At 35.3% G+C, this 17,141-nt stretch overlaps 1 protein-coding gene across 3 annotated transcripts in view; it reads right to left on the reverse strand.

The window, feature by feature from the left end:
• The window catches only part of LOC126959391 (uncharacterized protein encoded by LINC01551-like), a 105,474-nt gene that overhangs the window by 74,476 nt on the left and 13,857 nt on the right, over positions 1–17,141 (reverse strand). The window contains exon 3 of one of the 3 annotated variants that reach the window (XR_007727521.1): positions 9,212–11,842. The exons of the other annotated variants lie outside the window; for them this stretch is intronic. The gene's annotated coding sequence lies outside the window, so the exon portion shown is untranslated. Of the gene's footprint in view, positions 1–9,211; positions 11,843–17,141 lie in introns of those variants that run through there. 3 annotated transcript variants of the gene reach the window in all.

Genomic DNA, 17,141 nt, shown 5'->3' on the forward strand with positions numbered 1-17,141 from the left:
TTGAGAAAAGGAGGCAAAAGTGGCCAGACAGAGTAGTGAAGAGACACAGCCCTTGTTCAAGTCCCATCCCTGGGGCCATGCCTAGTAGAGTAGACCCTTGTTAATGTATATGTCTAAACAAACTTAAATTCAGACAGCCAATAATATTAAATTATCTCTGAGTGCACATTATTTAGTTCCTCGTCAGCTTAATTGTTTTCCAGTAAAAGTGAAACGCACAATATGAAAATTAAATAATATTACATGTCAGAGTTTAAAAGAAATATTCATTTTACATTGGAATCGTTTTTTTCCCCCAGGAAATCTTGTTCATTTCTATTGTGAGAATTTTTGTTTGTCGCTATTTGTTCAAAACATAATACAATTGTGAGACCCATACCATCGCGAGATTGTGTGGTTTTATAAAGGGGAGTTCCCCTCCACAAGCTTTCTTGCCTGCCACCATGTAACATGTGACTTTGCTCCTCATTCACCTTCTACCATGATTGTGAGGCCACCCCAGCTGTGTGGAACTGAGTCAATTAAACCTCTTTCCTTTCTAAATTACCCAGTCTCGGATATGTCTTTATTAGCAATGTGAGAACAGACTAATACACATCTTTTTTCAATAACTTTTGTTGTAAAAGAAGTTAGTGAATAGGAAAGATTGTAAAGGGAATAAGCTAGAAAGGGAAGTGGAATCAAAAGGGAGGCCTTTGGAAAAGGGAGTGACAGCAACATGTTTAATGTGCTATGTGAATCATCCAGTAGTAAGGGCACTACATGTAGTGCGAGAAAGAAAAATATGTGTGGTGCAAGAAAGAGAGGTGCTGGATTTACATCTTAAAGTAGGTGGGAAGGGAACTGAATCTAGCACAAAAATTGAGGGCTATGCTTTGTTAGGAGTATGGAAATAAAAGTTCAAGTAAATTAACACAAATACACTTAGGTCAATAGATGTCGATATAGAAGCTTATGTGAAATCTCTTTTGTTTACTTCAAATTTCTTAGTAAAGTGGAAATCATGGTGAACCCACTTAGGATAAGGATGGGGAAAGACATGTGGGATATTTGATGACAGAAGGTATAAAATAATCATCTAAGTTTTAGGAAGGAGCTAGAAAAATATAGTGTGATTGCTAGACAGCATAAAGGAGCCACTTGAGATGAGTGATTCTAAATTTAAGGTGAGGTCAGCATTGTTTTGTACTTTTTCTCCAACTGCATTCAGTTGCAAGTAGGCAAATGCAGAGTAGGTTGAGGGTTTTATTTAACAAAAGTTGTATTTTATCCAATTAATTATAATGAAGCAAGAGTAGAGCAAAGAGGTAGGTGGTGTTTTCAGGGAAGTGATTATCATTGACAGAAGGTCTTTAGAAGGTCACACCAGTTTAAAACCAAGACACATTTTAAGCATCTTTGGATTTCATCAGTTGCTATATTTTATGGTATTCCTTGACAGCACAGGGGAAACAGCATAGGGGAAAAAACACAGTTTTCTGTGAACCTTTTCATTTTGTGGTTCTAAAATAGTTGCTTTTATTCTCTGCAGGTCTTTAAATTGATTCATTTGAAAATCAGAGTCCTCCATTATCAATAAAAGTATTACGATGTGGGCTGCTGTAGAATAGCAGAAAGTTAAAAAACCAACTTAAAATCAGACAACCAGTAATATTAAATTATCTCTGAGTGCACATTATTTAGTTCCTCATTAGCTTAATTGTTTTCCAGTAAAAGTGAAATGCACAATATGAAAATTAAATAATATTACATGTCAGAGTTTAAAAGAAATATTCATTTAACATTGGAATAGTTTTTTTCCCCAGGAAATCTTGTTCATTTATTTTGTGAGAATTTTTGTTTGTCGCTATTTGTTCAAAACATAATACAATTGTGAGACCCAGTGCCTGCTGGCAAAGTTGGAATAGCTGTCAGCAGGAAATGGCAAACTAATAATAAGTGCTGGTAAAATATTTATATTATAGTTTACTGGGAAGCTGAGTGTAGTTTTGTATTTCATTAGTGCTTGAGGCAGTACATAGTAACATTTTTTTTGCTCCAAAATAAGTGGATAGAATTCTAAATGCTGTAGTAACTTATCTTTCAACTATCAGCGGGGGAAAGAAATAACTAATAATAATAAGTCCTTTACTAGTTGAAATTTAAGAAATTTTAAACGAGGTCTATAGGGCAGTAATTAGCAGCATCTCACATTTAGTGTTATAGGACACTAGACTGCTGGATCAGCCACTTCTGTATGCGGACTAGTAATTTAGCTCTGGTTCATAATTTTCAATAACAGAGCTATTCCAGAGGGAGGGGTGGTCTTAAACTACCAGAGAACTCAGAAGTATGGTGACGTTCAAGTACAACACTGTTTATGTACTCCCCAAAGTGTATCAAAGCTCAGATCCAGAGAAATAAAAGAAAAGTCAAACAAAACAAGCATTAGACTGCGTAAAATAAGGTATGGACAAGGCAAACAGGTGAGGCATTGTTTAGGTGGCTAAGGTAGATCAATATCTATTCTTACAAGCCAGGAATCCTGCCTGCTTTCCTCTGGCGCTCTGCAGATCATCTTACGGCTTGCAGACAGACTGTCGCCTAACCCCAACTGACAGACAACCTATTTCACCCCTGTACAAATCATACCCATCTTCTTTCTTTGTGGTTCACTGAGGAGAGAAAAAATATAACTGCCAACATAAAATAATACCAGATTGGTTTTACTACACTTGAACATCCCTGTTTATTAACTTAATTTCAAAAGGATTAGTCCCCAATTTCTCTTTTATATATAATTTTAACCTACTTAATGAAATGCAAGTATATTGCGAATATAACTCTGTGTGTGTGTGTGTGTGTGTGTGTGTGTGTGTGTGTGTGTGTGTTTGGGGTAAAGGGAAAAGTGACCAAATTTATCCAAATAGTAAACATATGTAAGTGTCTGGCACATAATAATTGCTAAATAAATAATAGTTTAAAATAAATAAACATTAGTTATATCAATATTTCTATCATAATAATTTTGAAAACCTAACAGAGGAATGCACAGACAATCAATTAGAAACTGAGGGAATAAGTGTTTATACACACCTTGTATTTCATAGAACAGGGAGGCAATATTTCAGCAATTTTGAACACATGTTTAACAAGCTCATGATAGCCAAAAAACATGAGAAAGTCAGATTGTTGGCCGGGTGCAGTGACTCATGCCTGTAATCATCCCAGCAGTTTGGGAGGCCGAGGTGGGCGGATCATGGGCTCAGGAGTTCGAGACCAATCTGGCCAAGGTGGTGAAACCCCGTCTCTACTAAAAATACCAAAATCAGCCAGGTGTGGTGGGGAGCGCCTGTAATCCCAGCTACTTGGGAGGTTGTAGCAGAAGAATTGCTTGAACCCGGGAGGTAGAGGTTGCAGTTAGTTGAGATCGTGCCACTGCACTCCAGCCTGGGTGACAGAGCAAGACTCTGTCTCGGTGGGGGCATCGGGGGAGGAAAGAATGTCTAATTGTTTACATTTTGTGACGTAACATCAATTTGTCTTGTTCTGATAAAGTACAAATTTATGTACAACTTTTTGTAACCTTTTAGCTTTTCTATATAATGTTCTAATTCCAATGGGAAAACCAAATACAGGAAATTGTTCTCTAAAAATGTATAACAGTTTTGTTATATCAAAAATAGTCAAAATATAAAATCTGTTATCTAATTCTGTCAAATTTAGATTATCCAGACTTCAATGCAAATTAGTCATTATATAAATATTTTACTTTACATGTATAATTCTTATTGAGTTTTCTTTTCACTTTATAGGTTTAACTAAAGAGAATACCTTCTACTGATGTAACAGCAATGGTAATTGGTATAAAAGCAAAAGCATGTGGAAAGGAGAAATCACAACAAAGGTCACGTATTGAAATAAAACCTATTAAAAATGTACATTATCCTCTTGATTCTGCTTTGGCAAATGGGAGGCATTTTGTATGTTTCATTCTTGAGCATAGAATTTACTGAGACTTACAATTTTTCATATTTGTGTAATAACTTAGATTTCAGTATATTCAGATTTTCGTGTAGAAACCCATCCTGTTCTTTTTTTGTCCTCAGAGTTGACTAATAAAAGGAATGGCAGTTTTAACATCATGTTAAAAGTACTAAAAGCCAAAACTAAGATCCTTATTTTAGTAGTTGTAGAAACTTTGGCTGAATCTTGAAAGTGGAAAAGGTCATGTTTTGCAGACTAGTGCATATCATATCACTGGATAGTAAGAATATGTCTTTTCATCTCTGTTACAGTTTTCTGCTTACCTTTTTATGGTGGAAGAAATGTAATTTACTTGTCAGATTGAAACATTTGATATAAATCCTTATCCTATCTTTTGAACTAGTATTTCTGGAACACTACATTATAAACAAATATCATGTTTAATTAAACAACTACTTTACCCCTAACTGAACAAGAGGGTATGATTATATTAATTCAATAAAAAACCTTTGACTAGAATTTTAAAAAAATTTCAACTCAGCAAGAAATATGATTATACTACTTTAAAATTGAGCCACATGATCAGAATGTAAACAGAATATTTTAAGTTCCTGTCTTTAGGATATAAAAAATACTTTTAAGAGAGAAAACTAATATGATTTAGAAAGTATTCATTTACATTAAAATTTCTTCTTCAACCTACTAATCTACATGCAAAACTAAATTTAAAAGTCAATTAACAGTTTACTATAATGCTAAAAACCTATTTTAAATATAAACAATTGTGATTTTACCAAGAGATTCATTTTTCTTTTGTGTGTGTGACTGATTTTTCACAGCTAAAGCTTAGCAATTCTGAAACATGTTAGTGCAATTCTAATAAGAATAAAAATAAGGTGAGGTAAATTGAAGTTAATAATTAGGCATACTATACTGTATATGATTATGTGTGTGTGTTTATGTGTGTATGCATAAAAATATATATTTAAATATATAATGTACATGATTCTTTGAATTCCAGGAATTAATTTTATCTTTAGACTTCAACATAGAAAATAATAGATTTACTGTAATCACTCAAAGCTACCTAATACTGAAGGTCAATTCATTTTTACAAATTTGTGGGAAAAAAGGAAAACCAAAAACTGGGTTCTGACCTAATCAAAGCCATAAGTTGTTTGTTAAAATATGCATTGCTAGCATCCTAATTATCTCTATTTGTATTTGTTTAGTTAGATAAACAAATGAAACATTTCTGATCCAGATGTGACTATCTCAGTGCTGTCATTTACCTTTCAAGGATCATAGAATTTTTGCTTTTAACACATTCCCTTGAGTACCTACATGTTTTCATTATAAACTAGAGTTGAGAAAACATGTCAGATGCTAAATTCAAAATCCAACATGCAGGAAACATGGAGAAATATAACAACTGTTTTAGAAGAAAATGTCTTGAAGTCAACTTACATAAAATCCTAAATGATGTGCCAATGAATTTTAATTAACATTTACATTACACACAACTTCAAATGCTAAAATAATTTCTGCATAACTACTATAGAATTGAAATTATTTTTGTCAAATATGCATAAAACCTTAAGCTAAAATGTCTATGTTCTATAATATAAAAGTTTAATGATAAAAATGTAGAATGTGTAATGCCGATTTAAGATATGAAACAAAAGGAATAAAATAGTTTGAAGTCTAGAGCACTTAAACCCTTTTAATACTTAACACATGATATAAAATCTCATACAGAACATGCAGCACTCAAGGTAATAATTTTGTATATGAATATTCAATAACTTGTATGTCCAAGTAGACTGAAAACTTTAAAATTCTTTTACAGGCTCACATTCACTAGAGTAGATGAAAATGAAAATTTTAGGATGGTTGTGTAAAGGGTAAAATAACTCAAATTGTTTTCTCAGTAAATGCTACCACATCTTCATCAATCAACTACTATTCTTAAATATCAAAAAAATTACTTGTATAATACAAAAAATATAGTCAACAAAAAGTATATACAAAGATAGCTAATGCAAGATCACTGAGCTTATAATTCATAAGGTCAAAAATATTTCATCCCAGTTCTTTTTATATTTTATTTTATCTATTTATTTATTTGAGATGGAGTCCCAGTGTGTCACCCAGGCTGGAGCGCAGTGGCACAATCTTGGCTCACTGCAAGCTCCACCTTCTGGGTTCAAGTAATTCTCCTGTCTCAGCCTCCCAAGTAGCTGGGACTACAGCTGTGAGCCACCTTGCCTGGCTAATTTTTTGTGCGTTTATTTTTAGTAGAGACGGGGTTTCACCACGTTAGCCAGGATGGTCTCAATCTCCTGACCGTGTGATCTGCCCGCTTCGGCCTCCCAAAGTGCTGGGATTACAGGCATGCGCCACCACACCCAACCTTACCCCAGTTCTTATGTGGCTACATACTTAATATATTTCTACTTAACAAAATAGTAAAATGCCATTTTTTACTATTTAATGTATATTTGCAAACATTTTCTCTCACATAATTGTTCAATTAAAAATATGCATTTCTAAGTAAATAATGTATTTATGAACATTAATTTTCAACTTTTATTTATTTAATAAAGGCTAAAGTTGGTTAGGCATAAAAACCAAAATTATGATGTTACTTTCAACTCTCTAACCTCCTTTAATTTGCAAACAGGTAATTATATGAAAAATTATAAAATGCATGCACTAAAAAACAGTTGGAAAACAACAAATATTTTATATAAGAATTAATAGTTAGTGTTATAATCACTAGAAGTAGAAGTATGTACATGAATGTATAATCATCTAAAGAATGTCAGTCTTTTGTTTCTTTTATTTCAGGAGGCCATAATCCTAAACAGATTAATGCAGTGATAGAAAACCAAATACCTCACGTATTCGCTTCTATGTGGGAGCTAAACATTGAACACACATGGCAACAATAGATACTGCAGACTACTAGAGTGGGGAGGTCGAGACAGGACTGCGGATGGGAAAACTACCTATTGGATACAATGCTCACTTACTGGAGGCAATGTACTCATGTAATAAGCCTGCACATGTACCCTGTACCGAAAATAAAAGTTGAAAAAAAAGCCAGTCTTTTAACTTCACTTAATAACTAAAATGGCCATTTAAAACTGTATCAAAGTATGTATAATAAACATATCTTTTTATTAAATATGGATAATAAAGGATATTTTGATCTGTAATAAAAATATCAAAATATAATGCCAGTTTCATATATGCATATTAATTATGAGAAAATAATTAAAGTAGTGATTTCTTATAAAATAGTATCAATAGAGTTGAAAATACTCTCAGTGGAAGGGAAACCATTATACACAACCAGTCTCCAACAGATTATTGGTAATAATAAATAAATTGTTTAGAGTGCTATTTGTTATTATTTGGAATTTCTTTGGTAAACTGTCAAATAAGCAGGCAATATGAATCTCTTTCCTTAACCATAATGAGTAAACACCATCATGGAAACACTAAAAGTCTTTCATTTGGAAAGACCCCAAAAATTCATGTGCTGAAAGGGTTTTAATATAGGGAACTCTCATCAGTAAAGTGGAACTTTAGAAAAAGCATATTTTGGAGTATCATAGCAAAGTTTACATTGTGTGTAAAGTTTAACGTCACAGCAATTCTTCCTAGAAAAAAATCTTAAATCTAAGATTGTCAATCCACTTCTTTTCAACTATTGTAGTCACTTAGAAATAGCAGTTAAAATTGAAAAAAAAAAAAAAAAAAACAACTCTTAAAAGCATTGACTTTTAGACTTCATTCAAGTAAACAATTCACTATTTACCTATTTCACAGTTAATCTCCATGCTAAATCTGAAAGTGTGTTCTCAATAACAACTATAATAAAAGAATGTTGGGATAATGACACAAGATGATAAAAGCAAGGAAAGGCACATTTAAGGATATAATCTCTGTCATATATACGAGCTTTAAGTAGAAATGAAGTAGGATAAATGCCTTACAAAAAGTTATCCAGAGAATTCCTATAGAACAAAGACTTATCAAAAGGTGATACTTTCCAATCCTTGCTGACAAAGACTTTCTAATATAAGATATATTGTTCTATTAAACTATGTGCAAATTAATTTCCTAGGCAAGAGTTCCTCACCATCTTTAGGTAACTGAAAATTTATAGAAGAAACGTAAGATTAATTTTGTTAGTGGCAGTGTTTAGTTGATCAGTAGGGCAGAAGTAATGCTCTGCGTTCAGCAATCCCAATTTTTTTTTCCTTCAGATAGGGTCTCACTCTGTCACCCAGGCTGAAGTGCAGTGGCACCATCATGGCTCACTGCAGCCTTAACCTTCCGTGCTCAAGCAATTTTCTCGCCTCAACCTCCTGAGTAGCTGGGACTACAGACGCATGCCACCATGTCTGACTAGTCTTTAATTTTTATTTTTTGTAGACACACGATCCCCCTATGTTGCTCAGGCTGGTTTCAAACTCTTGGATGCAAGGTATCCTCCCATCTTTTCCTCTCAAAGTGCTGGGATTACAGGCGTGAGCTACTTTGCCAGCCCATTTCTTTTTCCTCCAAAATACACAGCTAAATTATATTCCCATACCTCCCCTGCAATTAGGTTGGGCCATGTGGTTGATTTCAAGCCAATGGGATTAAGGAATTATTCTGCTGGCTCTCCAATAACTTTCTTCCCTCCTTACCCAATGTTGAGTATCCATTGGAAGACTCCGAAGCCCTAAAGAATGGCAGAGTTACTTCCGGGTTCCTGAATGACTAAATGGAACTGAATGAAACAGATTCATCCCACTCTTCACCCCAGCTTGCACTGGAATGTGACATGAGGGAGTAATAAATCTTGATAGTATTAAGCCATTGAGAGAGATTTGGGAGAGTTTAGAAGATTATTCATTCATTAATTTATTCCTCAAATATTATAAATGATAAAGAATTATATAGAATAAATATAAGATCAGATACTTCAGAGGATGGCAAAGGTGGGACCATACTTTATCTAAATATTACAGTAGAAGTAATTTCTAGAAACTATATGATCTTGAGTATTCTGCAATTTGTCCCTGTCAACATTTTGTTTCCCAAATCATATCCTGAATCAACATCATCTTATTATGATAATAATATGGTTACTCTTAGGGATAAACGTTAAGGCATTATTTAACATTCATGTCCATACTCTGCGCACAGTGCTAAGCATTTATGTGAATTATTTATTTTAATTTTGAAGTGACCCTACGAGGGAATTTTAATAATATACTCTTTACACTGAGGAAATTGATGGTATAAAAGTAAAGGTGATCTCACATCAAATAAATGGTGAATCCAGGATTCAAAAGAAGTTTTTTGCCTCTATGGCCATTCTTTTATTATGGCCACATTTTATTGTGGGTGATATTTGGTTCCAACAAATTACTGTTTGAAGAATGGTAACTTACTTCAACGATTCTCCTGCCCATGTAGTTGTATATGCACTTTGTATATCACAGAGAAGGCTAACAAGAAAACCTGAAGTTGACAAATGTATTATAATCCTGGCTTTTCCCCTCCTACTGGATACTTTACACCCTGATTTTTATCAACATGCCAAAAAATTATCCTTGTATTAAAGGTGGATACACAGCAAAGAAATCACAGGTTGGGCTCCATGGTTCATGCCTGTAGTTCTAGCACTTTGGGAAGCCGAAGCAGGCTGATTGTTTGAGCCCAGGAGTTCAAGACAAGCCTGGACAACATGGCACAACCCCTTCTCAACAAAAAATACAAAAATTAGCCAACTGTGGTGGAGTATGCCTGTAGTCCCAGCTACTCAAGAGGCTGAAGCTGGAGGATCACTTGAACCCGGGAGGTGGAGGTTGCAGTGAGCCATGATGGTGCCACTGCACTCCAGCCTGGACAGCAAAACAAGATTCTGTTTCAAAAAATAATAATAATAATAAAAGAAAGAAAGAAAGAAAAAATGAAATTATAATGTTTTACTCAGAAATTATTCACTCATGACAAATTAACTGTTATGAGAAAAACCTCACTAAAGGCCAGGATCATTGCTCACTAAAATGTTTCTACCATTATAAATAGTATATTTGAAATTTGTGTTATTAGTTTATTTTCTTTTCATCTTTTCTTTTCTGAGACAGGGTCTTCCTATCTTGCATGAGCCAGAGTGCAGTAGTGCGATCAGTCACCGCTACCTTGAACTCTTGGGCTCAAGCAATCCTCCCACTTCAGCCTCCCAAGTAGCTAGGACTACAGGCACGTGTTACCATGCCTGGCTACGTTTTGGGGGGCAGGGTGGGGTAGAGACAGGGTCCTGCCATATTGACTTAGTTGGTCGCAAACTCCTGGCCTCATGTGATCCTCCTGTCTTGGTCTCCCAAAGCACTAGGATTACAGGTATGAGCCACTGTACCCAGCCCTGATTGATGTATTTTCTAAGAACACAGATACTTTGACAGCTAAATAATAATGCAGAATGTTGTTTGAAAAACGTGAATTCAGAATGAAAATATTTTTATGGACAGAACATTTAATAACATCAAGTTTAATTAGCCTGATATTAATTCACAATAATAGTGGCCTTATCACTGGGACTGAAGTCCAGTGGAATAAAGTCCCCACCCTTGTCTCTGAACCATATTTGAAGAGGGTATTCTTATGCTGTTCCTGGCTTTCCCTTAATAGCTTTCATGGCTAAAATTTTTTTCTGTAAATATGTAATACCTTCTATTAGTTTTAGTCAAAGTCTGCTGGATAGGAATTAATCTGTTAAGATAACTTTGCGCATATTTTGCTAATTTATTTTGTGCTAATCTGCAATTTTAACAATCAAAGGGCAATCTCATTTTGTGTTCTTTATTTCAAATTTCTTGCTGGTGGCTTTCTCACTATAATCTATAAGAACCAACAAGAACTGAAAATAATTTCAGGACAAGAGAATGTAAACTGAAAGATCCTGACTATCTATGAGAAATGAGTGAAGATAAGTAATTGCAGCTGTTCTCTTTTTCTTTCACTTAAGGTAGAAACAGTGTGTTCACAGAATTCAGTTAATTATTACAATACACATCTTGATTACCATACTAAAACTCTCCAAATTCTTCCTATAAGAGGTACAATGTGTCTTTATAATGGTGCCGAACTGGTATGGTAGGCAAGAACTGCTGCACTGGAAGCAAGTAGTTCATAATAACTAAAAGCTATTATACAGTGTCAGAGAAAGGTAATGCTATATCAGTTGCACTCCATCAATAAAAAAGCTAGGTCTCTTCAAGCTTTATGCTGCCACGGTGCCATGAACTTCAAGAGCATTATCCAGTGGCTACAGTCTCAGTGTTCCTTTTTCCAACTAGGCAAATGCCAAGAGAAGTGCCTTCTCACAAACAAGTGTGTAGATGACAGTAAATGCAATAATAAGACTAATTAATCCACTGGGTGCTTCAAAAGTGGAGTAAGTCAGCCCAACAGAAACATATGATTTGTGTTCCTTTATTATTATTTCTTCTTTACCTGTGGAGCCAGAGGCAAGGAAGATGACCAAGAATTCAGACATGGGAGAAATCTGGATAAAGTTAGGAGCCTGTCTAATAGTTTAGAGCCTGGAAGATACTGTAGAGGAAAGTTGTTAATTGTTGTTTGTTTGTTTAGTGCTGAAGTAACTTTCTCTGGAGACACATCCTGAGCACTGTAAAGAACGTTGTTCCTCCCCAAATGCCTTTCTTCCTGGATCCAGCTACTTTTCTTTGAGTTGGAGAACTCATGCTTGAAAATCTCTGATTGATAACAGCACACTGATGGGTAGATATTATTTGATGGGAAGCTGATGATCATGCCAGCCTTCACTGTATTGACTAATGAAAAACCTCTGAAAATAACAACATGAAAAGGACAAGGAAAAAGATTATCAGTATAGAAAAGTCAAAATTTCTTAATAAGAGAAATAAAGACAAAAACCAGGTTACCAAAGCAAAAACAATTTTAAAGTATATTAATACCATATTTGTAATTTTAAAATTGTTATGGTGATTTGCTATGTTGTCAAGTTCACCGTTTTATTTTTTTATTATGGAGTTAATTTAATTGATAATAAAATGAAGAAAATTCCATTTAAATAAGTCTTGTCTATCATGTCACCATAAAAATTTGGTAAGGTTTGAATACTCAAGCTATTTCAGTAAAGCAAAGAAAGGTGAACAACTTGTGCATAACTGAGTATGTGCAATGTTATCCTACAAAAAATGATTAAATAAATAAACGGGGCCAGGTGCAGTGGCTCACAGTACTTTGGGAGGCTGAGGTGGGCGGATCACCTGAGGTCAGGAGTTTGAGACCAGCCTGGCCAACATGGTGAAAACCCATCTCTACAAAAATACACACACACACACACACACACACACACGCGCGCGCGCGCGCGCGCCAGGCCTGATGGCAGGTGCCTGTAATCGCAGCTACTTGGGAGGCTGAGGCAAGAGCATCGCTTGAGCCCAGGAGATAGAGGTTGCAGTGAGTCAAGAGTGTGCCACTGCACACCAGCCTGGGTGACAGAGCGAGATTCCATCTCAAATAAATAAATAAATACATAAATAAAAATAAAAGGAATTTAAAAGAGAAAATTCTAAGTGAGTTTTGGAAAAAAACAATCTTACAGATCCTACATATCTAATTGTATTACTGTATTTGATTATTAGCAACTGTACAACTATAAAAGATATGACACTACAAACCAAACTCAGCAACTATATGGTTTCATTTGATTCTGCTTTAAAAGTTTCTGTAGTCAGCAACAAGACGAACCATATTAATGGAGAGAAATCAGAAGAAACACAAAATTCTAAAAGAAAAAATATATATACTCCAAAGAAAAACTAGAAGAAACAGCTGATAAAATATTCAAGAGGTCATTGCTATCTGGCAAAACTAATGAGTGGGAAAATAACTCAAAGAAGAATGAAAACTTTATCATGTCTCCACTACTAATGGACAATAGCTTGGGATACTTGTCTAAAAACTGTACTTTTTTTTTTTAGAGACAGGATCTCTCTCTGTTGCCTAGGCTTGAGTGGAGTGGCACAATCATAGCTCATTGCAGCCTTGACTTCCAGGGCTCAAGTGATCCTCTTACCTCAGCCTCTGGAGTAGCTGGGATCGCAAGTGCACACCACCTCAAAAAACTGTACTTTTGGACAATGACTTTTGGTTAGTGTTTGTTTTGAACTCTGTAACTTAATAGTATGTGCATAATAAATAAATAAATAAATAAATAATAGGCCATTAAACTTTTCCTGATTACTTTCAAGAAAGAATCTCAAGCTTGATTATAATGGTGGAGGAAGCTTCCATTTTAGAGAATAACTTGTTAGTCCTATGTAATTACATTCTGAGAGACAAGATTTGACTTTCAAGTCCTAAAAAGTCATTACCATGATGCTCTACTTTAGTCATGTAACTGCAAATTTGTAAGGGTTTTATTTTCTAAAAACAGGAAATCAAAAGGAATAAAGTACTAGCCAAATTGACAATGATTTCTTTAAATTTATGGGAAACACAGTGCCTATAGTTCATTATTTCAGTGAAACATTTGGTTTGTCTTGTCAATAACTATTAAATGGGGGTAATATATAAAGATGAAGAAGCATTTCATCTTTTTCAATCAGAAAAAGAAAATGCATTTATCTTGTGAATTACCTGTACTGTTTCATGCATAGCAGCTGTATTGCTGCCACACATCTGTGGAAACACAATATCAGCCAACTGTTAATCAAGGATCACTTCCCTTCAAAGTGACTGATGATCCACTGTTAAAACAGCTTATAAAAATAACTTCTTTGAAAAGGTGCTTTAGGGTTTTCAGATACATCTTACCAGTCCTGCTAGCTTAATGCATGTTTGAAAGCTAATTTCTCATTAATATTTAAAGAAGAAATGGCTTTCGAACAAAATTTAAATAATCAATTTTATTTTAGAAATACAACATTATTGGCATTATTTTCATTTCGATTACAAGGAGTGATAATGTCCAAGATTGGCTTTTAAAACTGTTAATGAGCCCTGGCAATGCGAAAAAGATATGGATTAGGTAGATGTAATGAGATATGATTAAAGGGTGCAGGCACTGAAGGGTGTTGGAGAAATTCTATTCAGAAAGCATATAATTAGTGTCTGATAAAAGTACTTAGTAGATAAGATTTTTGAAGAAGAAAGGTTAAGATAAACACATACTTTATGACAAATCTGCTTAATTTTTCCCCTTTGGTTCTCTTACATACTCAATATTATGTTGAAGTTTCATACATAAATAATGTTTGTCGAATACTTGATGCAATTCTACCAGACAATTAGAGTGTTTTAATTGCCAGACAGGAGAGAAGAAAATGTGTTGAAACATCTTATTCCATTTTCAGTGTACATTTCTTTGTTGATTTATGTAATGTAGCTAATAATATACAACCTATCCAGGTTTTAAACAAACAAATGAACTTCTAAAAAGCAAGCTTTCCATAAGTTGCTAAGCAACTCCAAAGGCACATTTTATTAGTTTAATAAATAACATTTAGATGAAGACAAATCCTTAAGAAGATTTCTAACTTTATTTTGTAAAAAGTAGAAAATCCAAGCAGGTACCCTTCTGATTTTCTTGTTTCTAAGGCCTCAGGGGTAGGCAAAGTTACTGGCATATTCAGAGTTATGTTTGTCTCACTAAGCAAAACATTTCTTACATTGAAATTGTTGCCATGATAGAAGTTAAGACCTGGGACTCACAGTGCAGCTCTCCAGAGTTGGAGCTCATGCTTCATTCCCATGACTGAGGGTTTTCCAAGCTCAGAAAAGCTGACATTTTGGGCATAGTAGTTTGTGGTTGTGGGGGTCCGTCCTGTGAATTTAACATGTTCAGCAATACACTGGTCCTCTATCTACCAGATGTCAGTAGTGGCCCCAGAGGTGCTGTAACTAAAAAATGTCTCCAGACATTGTGAAAAGTCTCCCAGGGGAGGGAAGGGACAAAAATCACCCCAGTTGAGAACGACTGCAATTGCATAAAGGGTAGATACGCTAAATGGAAAAAAAAAAAAAAAAATCTAGAGCTTAACTGGTGATGAAGATATTTTGGGGTTAGTTGCCTTCTCTCAATGTCTAACATCCCCTATCACTATCAATAATGAAAAATAAGGGGTAGTACTGATTCCAGTGGTACTCTGGCTTTTGTTCTATGCAAGATTCATTCCTGATTTCATCATTTCAATGCAATCAATTGTATAAAAATTGAGAAGGGACGTAATGATAGCTCTGACTATAGCCATTCTCTAACAGTACTGCATTCCAGAACTGCACCAAAATCTTTTCTCCTGCAGTTTTCCCTATATTCAGTAGCTGGCTAGAATATGTATGTGTATACATATGTATGTATGTATGTATGTATGTTATTGAGACAAAGTTTTGCTCTGTCGCCCAGGCTAGAGGGCAGTGGCGCGATCTCGGCTGGCTGTAGCCTCTGCCTCCCAGGTTCCAGCAATTCTCCTGCCTCAGCCTTCTGGGTAACTGGGATTACAGACACAAGCCACCATGCCCGGCTAATTTTTGTATTTTAAGTAGAGACAGGGTTTCGCCATGTTGGCCAGGCTAGTCTCGGACTCCTGACTTCAGGTGATCCGCCCACCTCTGCCTCCCAAACTGCTGGGATTACAGGCATGAGCCAGTGCGCCCAACCTATAATCATTTTTAAAATAAAACTCAATTTTAGTAATGTCATCCTCTGCTCATAGGGCCACCATGGGTCTTTATTACCTCTACTATCAAATAGAAACTCCTCTGAATGGTCTTTAAGTTTTCCTTCAATTTACCACCAAACTCCATCTCATCAAACATCTTTCTCATCTTTACTTATGCCCCCTTTACTCTTCTTACACACAATCAACTTGCATATTCCAATCTCCATGTGTGACATGTACAGGACAAATTCATTTCCTAAAGTTTTAATAATTATTCCTTCCTTTACTTCTTATCAATATCATACTCTATTCTAAGAATGACAGGACTGCAATTATTGTGAGGTAATTATTTACTGAATGCCTTCAATATGCCAGACACCGAATATGGTTTAGTAGCTGTTTCTATCAATTTACATTTCATTATTTTGCCCAACCAGATTGTAAGTTCCCAGAGGGTAGGAGCAGGTCTTATTTGTATCCCTCTGACACCTCTTAATAATGATGCTAATAAATATGCTTTATATTGACTTGCAACTATAACATTTCAAATTACTGTCACGATTACTAGCTCACTGGTTATATATTTTCAGTATTTCACAGTCAATGAACATGGGTCATTAAATGCTCTAGGGAACAGACTGTGGATTACACAACGGGTGCTCAGTAGATATGCATTTAATACATGATGAGCGATTGAATTCAGTCTCACAACTTCACAACTCTTAACTGGTTACAAAAAATTCTTTTGGCATTTAAAAACAAAAGTTATTATAGAGAACAAGAACTGCCGAATGAGGCAGAAGACACAACACGGAAGTGAATTAAACTATAATATAGCAGCAGGAAAAACAAAAGAGGAGTCTTAGTTTCTGCCTCAAATTCACTACGAGAATTTAAATTCATTTCATAAGGTCTTGACCTCTTATCAAATAAAGCTGTTTTAAAAGAAAGCAAAATGCTGGGCACAGTGGCTTATGCCTTTAATCCCAGCACTTTGGGAGGCTGAGGTGGGAGAGTCACTTGAGGTCAGGAGTTCAAAACCAGCCTGGCCAAAATGGCAAAAGCCAGTTTTTACTAAAAATACAAAAATCATCTGGGCATGGTGGTGCACACATATAAGCCCAGCTACTCAGGAGGCTGAGGCAGGAGAATGGCTTGAACCTGTGAGGCAGAGGTTGCAGTATGCCAAGATGGCACCACTGCACTCCAGCGTGGGTGAGAGTTGGTAAAACCCAAAAACCTAAGAATCACAGCATTTTACCTCGTATGTATAAAGAAGTTCAAGAAAATATTTTCAGCACAGGTGTGTTGGCTCAGGCCCGTAATCCCAACACTTTGGGAGGTCCAGGCAGGCATATCACCTGAGGTCAGGAATTCCAAACCAGTCTAGGCAACATAGTGAGAACCCCTCTGACAAATAATTAGCTGGGCGTGGTGGCAGGCGGCTGTAATCCCAGC

The sequence above is a fragment of the Macaca thibetana genome, chromosome 7 (genome assembly GCF_024542745.1).
Source record: "Macaca thibetana thibetana isolate TM-01 chromosome 7, ASM2454274v1, whole genome shotgun sequence".
NCBI lineage: Eukaryota > Metazoa > Chordata > Mammalia > Primates > Cercopithecidae > Macaca > Macaca thibetana.